Source organism: Macaca nemestrina, chromosome 2 (assembly GCF_043159975.1).
Source record: "Macaca nemestrina isolate mMacNem1 chromosome 2, mMacNem.hap1, whole genome shotgun sequence".
NCBI classification, from domain to species: Eukaryota; Metazoa; Chordata; class Mammalia; order Primates; family Cercopithecidae; genus Macaca; species Macaca nemestrina.
Window position 1 is genome coordinate 195,382,918 of NC_092126.1, and position 13,426 is coordinate 195,396,343.

General features: G+C 37.8%; 1 long non-coding RNA gene across 1 annotated transcript in view; it reads right to left on the bottom strand.

Moving 5' to 3' along the window:
• LOC105485519 (uncharacterized) overlaps positions 1 to 13,426 on the bottom strand; it is a 251,490-nt gene that overhangs the window by 98,902 nt on the left and 139,162 nt on the right. The window lies entirely within an intron of this gene.

Genomic DNA, 13,426 nt, shown 5'->3' on the forward strand with positions numbered 1-13,426 from the left:
GCACAATTGTTTTATAGCATCAGTGGACTATGTACTTAAGTGTGTTTTTGTGGTGGCAGGTAATAGCCTTTCACTTCCATGTTTAGCACTCCCTTCACGATCTCTTGTAAGGCAGGTCTGGTGTTAAATAATTCCCTTAGCATTTGCTTGTCTTAAAAAGATTTTATTTCTCTTTTTCTTATGACACTTCATTTGGGTGGAGATGAAATTCTTCACTGGAATTTCTTTTCTTTAAGGATGCTGAATATAGGCCCCCAGTCTCTTCTGGCTGGTAAGGTTTCTGCTAAAAGTCCACTCTTAGTCTGATGGGGTTTCCTTTGTATATGTTCTGCTCCTTCTCTTGTTGCTTTCAATACTTTTTGTTTTGAATTAGCCTTGGATAATCTTGTTACTTTGTGTCTTGGGGATAATTGTCTTGTATAGTATCTTACTGGGGTTCTATAAATTTCCTGAATTTGCATGTCAACCTCTCCAGTGAGGTTGAGAAAATTTTCTTGAACAACATCTTCAAATATCTTTTCCAGATTGCTTCCTCTTTCTCCCTCCCTTTTTGGGATGCCAATAAGTCTTAGTTTTGGTCATTTGACATAATCCCATATTTCTCAGAGGTTTTCTTCATTAAAATATTTTTTCTTTATTTTTGTTTAGCTGAGTTGATTAAAAAACACTGTTCCTGCGCCAAATTCTCTGGGATCCATATAGCCTGGAATTCTATCTCTGCCAGCTCTCCTGGAGGCTCTTGCTGCCAGCTCAAACATTCAGCTAAGTGTGATTTCCTGCAGCTAAGATTCTCAAGTCTATGGCAAGAGTTGGCCACCCCACACCCTTTCATTCACCCATTCACCAGGAGCCACTCGAGGACAAAAATGAATCCTGGTGCTTGACAACCGTGTGCAGGATTCCCAGCATCCTCCGCTTTCAGTCATTTCTGAGTTCTCCCTCAGTCCACTATCAATGCCATTTTTCTGAAGATCTCTTAGTGGTGTTCTAGTCTTTTTGATAGTCTAGCCTATTCATGGAAAAAGCTTTTCCTTTCCATGTCTAGTTTGCCATCTTGGCTTCAAATCAATGACAGAGTTTGATTCTATTTTTGCTTTACATTAGCTTTGATTACCTCATAATTTTGACATGGAAATGTTGAAGAAAAATTTTAACTGTTTAAAAGTTTTAGCTATATTTTCTTGAAAAATGTGTACATTATTCTTCATAATGCAGTGTTCATTTTCAAAGGTACGCTAAGGGATTACATCTCTCCTGCATCTTCTCTGTGTATTGGAGTATTTCTAGCTCTTCAGTTTTTTCCTGATTTTCATTTACTCTCTATCTTGGTTTCTTTTGAGATCTGCTCATAGCACTGCTTTCAGCAGTTTTGCCTTGTTGCAGTTTTTTTTTGTTGTTGTTAGCTTTTGTCATTATTCCTTATAGTGTTTGATCACAAATAATTTATTGTATAATAATTATATGCAACACATCAACTTATTAGAAATGAGGAAAATATTTCACAGATGTTATCTACATAGGACATGTAGCACATTAATTACTCTATGCCTGTAAAAATAGCTTTCCCAGATATTAGTATTCTTTAAAGAATAATATAGTTGTGAATTGAATAGAGCTTTTAGACTTAAGGGTTAAGATGATCCAGATTTTGCCATTATTGTAGCATTAATTTTCTGGATATTCTTGTGTGAATCTATTCATTTATCTAAAATTCAATGTTCTAATCTTTAAACTACATAGGTTAAACATCTTAGTCTGTCTTATGCTACTGTAACAGAATGCCTGAAGTTGAGTAATTTATAATAAAGAGAAATTAATTTGATTCATGGTTTTGGAGGCTGAGAAGTCTAAGATTAAGGAGTCACACCTTGTGGGATCTTCTTGCAGCATTATCCCAAGTTAGAGAGGTAGAATAGAAAAAGATGATGTATGGCAGACAGAGAGATTAAGGGGGAGAGAGAGAGACAGAAAGAGAGAAGGGGGGACAGCCAAATTTATCCTTTTTTCAGAAACCCACTCCTGCACTCTTGCAATAACTAACCAATTACTGCAATAACAGTATTAATCCAAGCATGAGGGCGGGGCACCCATGACCTAATCATCTCTTAAAGCTTCCACCACTCAACGTTGCTGCATTGAAGATTAAATTTCCAACCTATGAACTTCAGAGGACACATTCAAACCATAGCATTGGACTAAATCTTTATCTTTTCTTTGTATTTACATATAGCCTGTGTGTGTGTGTGTGTGTGTGTGTATGTATATATATTTATAACCATTCAAATATAGCATCTACTAATCTCTTACATGGATAAAAAATTTAAAGTTTGATTTACTGTAAGATAAATTATCTAGGTAAATACTGTCATGTGGCTCTGAAAAGAGCTAATGAAATCCTCAGAGGCAAAGATTGTCTGGTAGAGGGATCTCCAACCCCAGGCCACAGATCTTTACTGTTTTGAGGCCTATTAGGAACTGGGTCACACTGCATGAGGTGAAGGGTGGGTGAGTGGACATTGCCACATGAGCGCTGCCCTCTGAAAGATCAGTGGCAGCATTAGATTCTCATAGGAGCAAGAACACTATTGTAAACGGTATATGCAAGGGATCTAGATTGTGTGCTACTTATGAGAATCTAATGCCTGATGATCTGAGGTGGAACAGTTTCATCCTGAAAACATCCCCTCCATTCAGTCAGTGGAAAAATTGTCTTCAATGAAATTGGTCCCTGGTGCCAAAAACATTGGGGGCAGTGGTTTAGTAAATATTTTATATATTGCTTGTGCAGTTCTGTAGATAATGAGATGGAGCAGGGACACCTCTTAGGGGCCTGGAGGCCCTCCAAACATGGAAATAATGAAAACCTTGAGTTCCTTTAAGAGAAATTTCAGTCACCTAGCATGCCTGAAGAGCAAATAAGCTGTGAAATAAGTAATAAGGTAAAAGTTGCTTAAAAGTATAGCCAATGGCCGGGTGCGGTGGCTCAAGCCTGTAATCCCAGCACTTTGGGAGGCCGAGACGGGCGGATCACAAGGTCAGGAGATCGAGACCATCCTGGCTAACATGGTGAAACCCCGTCTCTACTAAAAATACAAAAAACTAGCCGGGCGAGGTGGCGGGCGCCTGTAGTCCCAGCTACTCGGAAGGCTGAGGCGGGAGAATGGCGTGAACCCGGGAGGCGGAGCTTCCAGTGAGCCGAGATCCAGCCACTGCACACCAGCCTGGGCGACAGAGCGAGACTCCGTCTCAAAAAAAAAAAAAAAAAAAAAGTATAGCCAAAGAAGCTAGAATCACAGGGTGTTTGGTTCTTCTGCAGAAACTAAAGGTAACATTTTAAAATCAATCCCTCAGATTTTTCTCTTTTTTTTTTTTCAGAAAGCTGAACCCCCAGAAAATGAATCCACTGGCATGTCAACCTCAGATAAGGGGAAGCTGAGGACTGAACTCAGATTGTCATTCTTTCCTGAATACTAAATTCCTTCCTTGGGGGCCTAGAGGAGGTCATACCCCAGAAACAACTTTTTTTTTTTTCTGATCATCTCAATTTTTTTAAACAAAACTTCAGCTCGTGAACCAGTTGCAAATCAGAAAACCTTTGAATCCACCTATAACCCATGGGTCCCCATTTCAAGATATCTCACCTCTTTAGGTCAAAGCAATGGATAGACTACAAGTATTGATTTATGACTTTGCCTGCAACCTGTTCAGGTCTTAAGCATTAGCTTCACGAGGAGTTCAGGTCTTAAGCATTAGCTTCACGATTCTCCTTGCTTTGTGCCCTGCAAAAACTTTCTCTGACTGCAGTTCTGATGTCAGTGTCTGGCATTGCTATGCCAGAGGAGCAGACTCCAGTTTGGTTCAATAACAATACTTCACTCCCATGCTCCAAACTCATCTGAAGTTACATTACTTCTAAGAAATAATTATGTATCTTTCTCTCTTTTCCCCAAACCAGAATATTACATCATTTATGTGATTTTAATGCACTTTACATTAAACTCCATGAATATCTCCTTTAGACCAGGGCATAAGAGGCCTCTGATCTTGGCTGGTACAATAGAGGACCCACCGTTTATAACTACACACAGACGCCCAGACACACACACACACACACACACACACACACACACACACACACACACATAATTTTATAAAATATACTTGGGTACTTCTGTCACTTGGGAATCAATGGTTAGTGTTGGGATGGTGGGACCACAGCCCTAGATGCCTGCCGCTGTGAGAAATGCCTTTCTGGAAGCGGGGTAATGCTTTACTGCATCGCTTGCCCCTGTCCTTGAAATAAAGGATGTCTGAATATTTATAAAAAAAAAAATTGTACATTGTGCTGCTGCCTACACTACAGAATGCACTGTGACAGAGTGTGGAGACAATCTGAGCAGCACAAGCATTTAGGTAAGAGAAAAGACAAATTAATTAACTTGTCAAATTCTTCTTCACAGCATGAATACCACGGATTCCTGCATAACCAAGTATCATCACCAAGCAGCATTGAGCAACCTTTTTCTTTCTTCACTTTTATTTTAATTCATGGTTCCAGTGTTACTCCAGAATTACACCGTATTCAGAATAATCACACGTGGTGATTGAAACCCTATTGTAATATTAAATAATCCCTCCTACTGTAAATGTATATGTATAGTTCTAGGTGAAATTTTGATGTCATGATATCAATTATTTATATCAGTAACAAGATAAATATTGACCAGTAGAATTTTGAAGTTTGAATTTTACACTTCCTTTAATCTATAATTTTATTTAAAAATCTATACAAATTTGTACACTTTTTATGTAAATTTACTTTTATTTCTTAGAAATTCACTTTTAGTAGGGTACAAACTGTAAACATTCTTACTATAACAAAGAGTTTACTACTGTGAGTACAAAACACATTATTAAATTATTATATAATAATATATTATTTTTATTTTATTATTCATTTAAGTATTGCTGCCTTTTCAGTGAAACAAACATGCAACATAAATAATAAATTAAGTGATCTCTGGTATTTTGCTGAGTTTTGTTCAAATAAATATTATAGCTTTTTACGTAATTTCCTTATTTTACTTTTGTGAAGGTATAATTACAACAGGAGGATGAGAGAGCATATTTTAATAATTGGTTTTACATACATGCACATATATATATAACCCTTACACATAATTTGTCCTCTTGCTGTTGACCCCATAAACGTAATGGATGAATGTGATGTGACATTAATAATCAACATCTTCCTAGTGTATTAAAATAATATTTACCTTCTTTCTCTCCAAGCCATTTCAATATGGGAAAAAAAGGGTAATCCATTCCCCTGACCAGAATAAGAAATGGCATATTCAAACAAAATAAATTATCCTAGGAAACTAACCAACCTCCGCTTGAAAGCACATTTATCATGGGAAACTTGTCTCATGTTAGTGGCTATCATCCACAGTTGCAGAAGCCAATTTAAGTTCAATATCAACTTCAAGAGAAATACCTTAGGGTTCCCTTTTGCCTTGTTGAACATCATCTTCCCTCTTTGAGATTGCTGGTTCCTAAGGCACACTTTTCTTCTAAGTCTGGACTCCAACCACTATCTTGGCCAAGGCTTATTCTTTCTCTTTTTTGAAGATACAGGGGTTATCTGAAACATTTTCATTCATACAGTGGCCTCTTCAGATGAAGGGTGGTTCCTTCTAATAAATCTTTTACCTTTACTCCTATGTCAGTGCTTAGCATGTAGTGAGCACTCAGTTCAGACTGGTTGAATAAATAAATACATGGATAAGTGAATAAATTAGAGATAATGCTATCAGTGTCTTCTCCATTCAGGCTACAACTACCTATAGGTTTTTTTTCTTTTTAGTTTTAGAGCTCACATTTTAAGTTGTGAAATGTACATAAATATGCATGGAGAATGATTATTTCTTGTCCTTTACTAATTTTGTGTTTGTTTTGCTTTTGCTTTTCTAGTTCCTTGTGGTTCACCATTAGGTCGTTTGTGTGAAATATTTCTACGTTTTTGATGCAGACATTTATTGCTATAAAATTCCCTCTTAGCACAATTTTTGCTGTATCTCATAGGTTTTTGTAAGTTGTATTTATGTATATTTTTGTTTCAATAATTTTTTTGATTTCCTCTTTATTTCCTCCTTGACACAATGGTCATTCAGGAGCATATTGTTTAACTTCCATGTGTTTGTGAAATTTCCAAATTTCCTCTTGTTAGTAGATTTTAATGTTATTACATTGTATTCTGAGAAGGTACTTGATATGTTTCGATTTTTAAAAATTTGTTAAGTATTGTTTTGTCTCCTAACTTATGGTCTATCCTGGAGAATCTTCAAGGTGCTTATGAGAAGGCGATAAATTCTGTAGCTGTTGAATGAAATATTCTGTGAATGTCTGTTAAGTCCATTTGGTCTAAATTGCTTTTTAAATTCAATGCTTCTTTGTTAATTTTCTGTCTAGATAATCTTTGTAGTGCTGAGCATGGGGCTTTGAAGTCCTCGTGAAGTATTGCCTTGAACTCTATCTCTGCCTTTAGGTCTAATATTATTCATTTTGTATGTCTGGGTGTTTCAGTGGTGGGTTCATATATATTTAGAATGATTAAATTCCCTTGTAGATTTACTGCTTTATTATTATGTAATAAGCCTATCTTTCTCTTTTTACTGTTTGTGACATAAGACTTGTTTTATCAGATATAAGTACAGCTACTTCTGCTTGTTTCTGTTTGCATGGAATGTCGTTTTTTGTTGTTTTACTTTCAGTTTGTAAGTGCCTTTAAAGGTGAGAAGAATTTCTTGCAGCATATAGTTGGGTCATGGATTTTACCCACTCAGCAAGTTTATATTTGTTTCCTTTTTATTTTCTTTAATGAAACATAACTTTGCTAGGTATAATATCCTTGACTGACATTTTTAATTTTTCCTTCAGCACTCTGTATATACCATTCCATTCTCTCCAAGCTTATAGTGTTTCTGCCAAGAAATTTGCTGTTAGTCTTATGGGGCTTCTCTTATAAGTGATTTGACAGTTTTTCTTGCTGTGTTTAGAATTTCTCTTTGACTTTTGACAGTTCAACTGTAATGTATAGAGAAGACCTTTTAGAATTGTAACTATTCAGCGATCTGTGAGCTTCCTGTATTGGTTATCTAATCTCTTGCTAGACTTGAAATCATCTCAGTTATAATTTCATTAAATAGATTTTCCCTTTCTTTTATTTATACTTTGCTTTCTGCACACTTAAAATTCAAATATTTGGTCAGTTTATGGTATCCAATATGTCACGAAATCTTTGTTCATTATTCTTTGTTTTCTTCCTATATTTTCATCTGACTGGATTATTTCAAAAGACCTGTCTTCAAGTTCTAAAATTCTTTCTTCTCCTTGGCCCAGTCTATTGTTGAAATTTTCAAATGCCTTCTTTTTTAATTTCAATCAATGAATTGTTCAGTTTCAGAATTTACATGTGGTTCTTTTTTATATCTATCTCCTTGGTACATTTCTCATTTATATTCTGAATTGCATTTCTGACTTCTTCGTATTTTTTATCTTCATTCTTATGTATCTCACTGAGTTCTTTAATATTATTTGAATTTTAGTTTCAGGATTTTAAACATTTCGTTGTTATCTAAAGCTGGAGAATTATTGTGTTATTTTGGAGACATCGTATTTTCTTGCTTTTTATGTTTATGTCCTTAAATGAATTATCTTCCCATCTGGTGTAACAGACAGTACCTTCAATTTTTCAAATTTCCTTTCATAGGGAAGGACTTTTTCCTGAATATGTATCTACGGTGTTGGTTGTTTAAGGCATTTTCACTTTCATTCTAGGTGTGTTCAGTAGTGCAGGATTCATATGATGTATTTGGTTGTAAACAACATTAATGGTACCTGTGATTTCCTCAATGGCTTGGAAAGTGGTTATTAGTGGAGGCCATGTCCCCTTTCTTGGGAAGGTGACAGCAGGTGGACCCATTCTGTGTCTCAGTGGTGGGAGTAGTGGACTGAGTAAGCCTGTCTTTGGGCCACAGGGCAACATATGGTGGCACCAAAGTTAACAGATTCAGGTAGGCCAATTCTTAGGCCTCCAGCTAGCTTGCTTGGGTGACAGCAATGACAGCAGAGAGCTGGCTGTTTGGGCAGGCTTTCAGGTGTCTGGGCAGTGAGCACGGCGTGAGCAGCAGTAGTAACATTGGTATGATAACCATCTCATTCCCAAGTGGTATGTGTTTCTGTTGGCAGTGGCTGCAACAGGCTTGGTGGGGGCATATCCCCAGACCTGAAGGTGGCACATATGAATGAATGATAGCTGTGGTGGTAGAGGTAGGTTGTGTGGGCTTGCCCTCTGGCCCCAGGATGAATGTTAAAGTACTAATGGTGACAGACGAGGCAGGGCTATTCTCAGGCTCCTGATTGGTGAGTTCAGGTGCTGAGTGGAAATAGTGCTGATCTGAGCCAGTCAGATCTTTCTTCAGCACGCTTTGTGGTGCATGTCGCTGCTAGCTATGATAGGCAGTGGCAGGGTAATGCACAGGCCCCTGGTGTAATGCTTGACTTGGTGCAGCAGTGACTGCAACTGTAGGCAGGCAGTTGGGGAGTATCTATTTTGGACGCAGGTGATAGCTGCAAGCAGGGTGATAACTGAGCTACACACTTCCCAACTGCCTACTTACAGCTGCAGCCACTGTTGCTCCAACTCAAATATTATACCAGGGGCCTTAGGATGACCCTGCCACTGCCTATAATGAAACCTACATTATGCTTGTAAATGCATAATGGCCTCACTACTGGGGATAGTTGGGTCACTGCCAGTAGCTTGTATTTCAGCTCTGAAAACAGCAGCCAGGCACCATTTTGTCCAGGGGTAGGGGATGTCTGTAGAGCCCTAGGGATGTCTGGAGTTGTAGGGGTTGTTGGACTCCAAAGCAGGATTCTACCTGGTGGGAGCTGGGCTCTCGAAATAGTGCCACACTGTAGCTTAAGACTTCAGGGAAAAGTGAGAAGCAGCGTTAGCTTTCTCTCTGGACACTGCCATCTCACTGTCTCCAGGCAGCTCCCTGTGTTATTCTCAGGGTCTTTGAGGGTAAAGTGGGTCTCTTGTGCCTAGGATTGGAGGAGTCTGTGGTAGGAATGCAGGCTGCTAGGGGCCTCTCACTTACTTTTCCCCCAAACTGGGGAGCCTCTCTAGGTTCCCAGCAGGTCCCAGCTAACCAAGCTCCCATGCTTTCCTCTCCTTCCTTGTCTTAGGTGTTTCCTGTCACTTCATGTGGTGGAACCATCCTGTTCTAATAACTTCCTAAAGACCTCACCTCTTCCTGCTGTTGCACTGGGAATTAAACTTCAACCTGAATTCTGGAGGAAACACAATAAATCCAAACTGTAGCACTGAGTAAAAAGAACAAGTAAGTTCCTTTTAGGTCTTTGGGAATGTAGTGTTAAGGTGTGGCAGTGGGAAGCATCCTATGATTAAGCCTCAGTTTTTAGTAAGCCTGTGCTTTTGAACTGTGAATTTCATAAGTGCTTCTCAAATTCACTTCTTCTCCTACCCTAGGAAGAACAAATAGCTAGGCTGGGATGGAATTGGCAGTTTCCTATACACAAGGCTAGAAAAGTATTGAGATTTTATTAAATTTTTAAAAATATTTTAGCATTTTCTCATCTGGGATAAATGATGCTAATAAAAAGGTTTTGTGCCCATATTTAGCCATAGTACTAAGTGTGACATAGCATAATTTAAAAAATATTTCTGTTGAAATCTCTGGGAAAGAGGAGTACTTTCATACCACTTAGAAATCCTCTGTAGGCTAAATCGGAAAGACAAACAAACAAACTCGATTTAATAATTTCTAAAAATACTACCCTTTTACATATAAAGTAGTTGCTGAACTGAAGTAATTTACTTTTCTCCTATGCAGTTTTAGAATAATGCCTGCTTAAAAGAGTATAGGGTCTTTTAAATATTGGAAGTTTATTTTAAGAGAAACTGAAAAGTATTAAAGAATATTAAGCATCTGAATAAATGACTTTATATAGTTTATATTTTAAGACTTTAATTGCTGTGAGAAGAATGTATTGAAATCATGAAAGGGTGAGGAGAAAATGTGGATAACCAAAGCTCATTTAATTTCTGTAGAATATGAGTATCAACATTGGATTAACATTCTTGCAGTAGACCTAAATGAAGGTGGCTAGAATTAAAGATACTTAATATGTAGAATTTATAGGAATGTGAAAAGTGCTGGACATGGAGATTGTTTATGTCAGGTCTCTGGGCCCAAGCCTGCATGTATGCATCCAGATGGCCTGAAGTAACTGAAGAATCACAAAAGAAGTGAAAATGGCCAGTTCCTGCCTTAACTGATGACATTACTTTCTGAAATTCCTTCTCCTGGTTCATCTTAGCTCAAAAGCTCCCCCACTGAGCACCTTGTGACCCTTGCCCCTGCCAGCCAAAGAACAACCCCCTTTGACTGTAATTTTCCACTACCTACCCAAATCCTATAAAACGGCCCCACCTCTATCGCTGACTCTCTTTTTGGACTCAGCCCACCTGCACCCAGGTGATTAAAAAGCTTTATTGCTCACACAAAGCCTGTTTGTTGGTCTCTTCACAAGGACGCGCATGAAATTTACCACTTGCCCTTCTCAGAATTCGGGCCTGTCCTCGGGTTGCTACAGGTTACAGCCCATTTGAGCTCCTGTGTGGACACTCCTTTTTATTAGGCCCCAGTCTCATTCCAGACACCAGCGAACCTTGAACTATACCCCCAAAATGTGAAGAACTATACCCCCCCCTAAAAACTCACCAACCAAGCAAGTAATTACACTGAACCCCCTTGGGCACTCTCTAATTGGATGTCCTAGGTCCTCTCAATTCTTAGTCCTTTAATACCTGTTTTTCTCCTTCTCTTATTAGGACCCTGTGTCTTCCATTTAGTTTCTCAATTCGTATAAGACTGCATCCAGGCCAGCACCAATCATTCTGTATGACAAATGCTTCTTTTAACAACCCCACAATATTGCCTCTTACCACAAAATCTTCCTTCAGCTTAATCTCTCCCATTCTAGATTCCCATGCCACCCCTACTCCCACCCAAAACAGCCCTGAGAAACATCGCCCATTCTCTCACCATACACCACCAAAAATTTTCACAGCCCCAACACTTTACTACTATTTCGTTTTATTTTTCTTATTAATATAAGAAGACAAGAATGTCAGGCCTCTGAGTCCAAGCCTGCACTATACATCCAGATGGTCTGAAGTAACTGAAGAATGACAAAGAAGTGAAAATGGCCGGTTCCTGCCTTACCTGATGACATTACCTTGTGAAATACCTTCTCCTGGCTCAGAAGCTCCCCCACTGAGCACCTTGTGACCCTCACCCCTGCCAGCCAGAGAACAACCCCCTTTGACTGTAATTTTCCACTACCCACCCAAATTCTATAAAACGGCCCCAGCTCATCTCCCTTTGCTGACTCTCTTTTTGGACTCAGTCCACCTGCATCCAGGTGATTAAAAAGCTTTATTGCTCACACAAAGCCTGTTTGGTGGTCTCTTCACACAAACGCGTGTGAAAGTTTAGATGACCTTTTGGAATTCTGACTTGAACTTGCATATTATCTCTTATGAGAGAAGAAACCTTTGAGAAGTGGCATGTATTTTGGTGTGACAGGAGAAGTGTAATGGGATATGGGTTGGACACACTAAATTCATTGAACTTCAATTCAAAAGCTCAATTATATAGCTTGCTATATTGATCTATTGTTAGGCAAAAAATGGGGAAAAAGTAAAGGCATCAAAATGGAGATCTCATTGAAATCATATAGTAGTTTGAGTGGCAGTTCTTTATCAATAGAGGTTTCACAGAATAAAAAATTATGATTGGAGATTTGGAAGTTTGAGTTAGTAGTCTCAGAGGTGTGATAATTTTGAGATGACTTGGTTCATGGCTTATCATTGACCCTCAGTATAAATTTGATGATGTTAATTAGAGAAAGAATGTAAAAGTGAGAAGAAACTTGGTAGAATTTTGAGGAATTACAACTTAAAATTGATAATAGAGGAGAAAACAGAGAAAAACTTGGAGATAAAATACAAAGTAATCTAGACTATTCAAACAAACCTAACAAAGATTTTATATCTATAGAAATTTGTATCTATATAATTTATATAAATATATATTAAATAAATATATATGTACACACAAATAAATATATAGTGTTACAATGCAAGACAACAGTAAAGAAATTTTGTCAAAGAAAACATGATTAATTATGTCAAATGTAGTCAATCAGACAAGCAGAAGAAGAATTGCAAACGATAATTTAGATTTATAACATCGGTTTATGATTAAATATAGTTAGGAGAAAAAAATGTAAGTAACTTAAGTAAATAAAATAAGGAGTTTCTGTAATTTATTAATAAATTAGCTACCACTATTGTGCTAGAAAATATAAACATATCAATAAGTACTATATGTGCCAGATTCTGAAGACATTTATCTACTTAATTTTTGCTCCAGATACTGCTTAGGGAGGAGACCACCCCTCATATTGTCTTATGCCCAATTTCTGCCTCCAAAGAAAGAAGAAGTAAAAACTGAAAGGCAGAAATGAAATCCACAGGCAGACAGCCTGGCGCCACACCCTGGGCCTGGTAGTTAAAGATTGACCCCTGACCTGATTGGTTCTGTTATCTGTAGATTACAGACATTGTATAGGAATGCACTGTGAAAATCCCCATCTTGTTTTGTTCCGATCTAATTACCGGTGCATGCGCCCCCAGTCACGTACCCCCTGCTTGCTCAATCAATCACGACCCTCTCACACACACCCCCTTAGAGTTGTGAGCCCTTAAAAGGGACAGGAATTGCTCACTCAGGGAGCTCGGCTCTTGAGACAAGAGTCTTGCTGATGTCCCCGGCCGAATAAACCCCTTCCTTCTTTAACTCGGTGTCTGAGGAGTTTTGTCTGTCCCTCGTCCTGCTGCATTGCAAAGGCTTAGTGTAAAACATTTGAAACAGTAACTATTTCAATATCTTCGTATTACTCACTAACACATAACTCTATACCTAATCCTCCTCTTTTGTGCAAATATAATTATTTAATTACTGATATCTACCTAAAATAGATATTCACTAAAGAAAAATAGCATATGACTATGAAGAGTTTCTATTACTTTTAATATCCTAATATTTATATAATCTTTTAGTAAAAATTATATGAAATTATTCTGGTTTACACAGTGGAATGTGTTTTTTAAGGTCATGCAAGAAATGGAAATATAGTTGGAGTTGTAAATAAAGTATCAGTGTTTTTGTTTACTTGAAAAACAGAGCATTTTCCTCAGTCTGGATTTTTCATCTGGTTACAGTTAATTGCTTTTTCTTTTATCACTCATTCTTTTTTACTTCGTGTT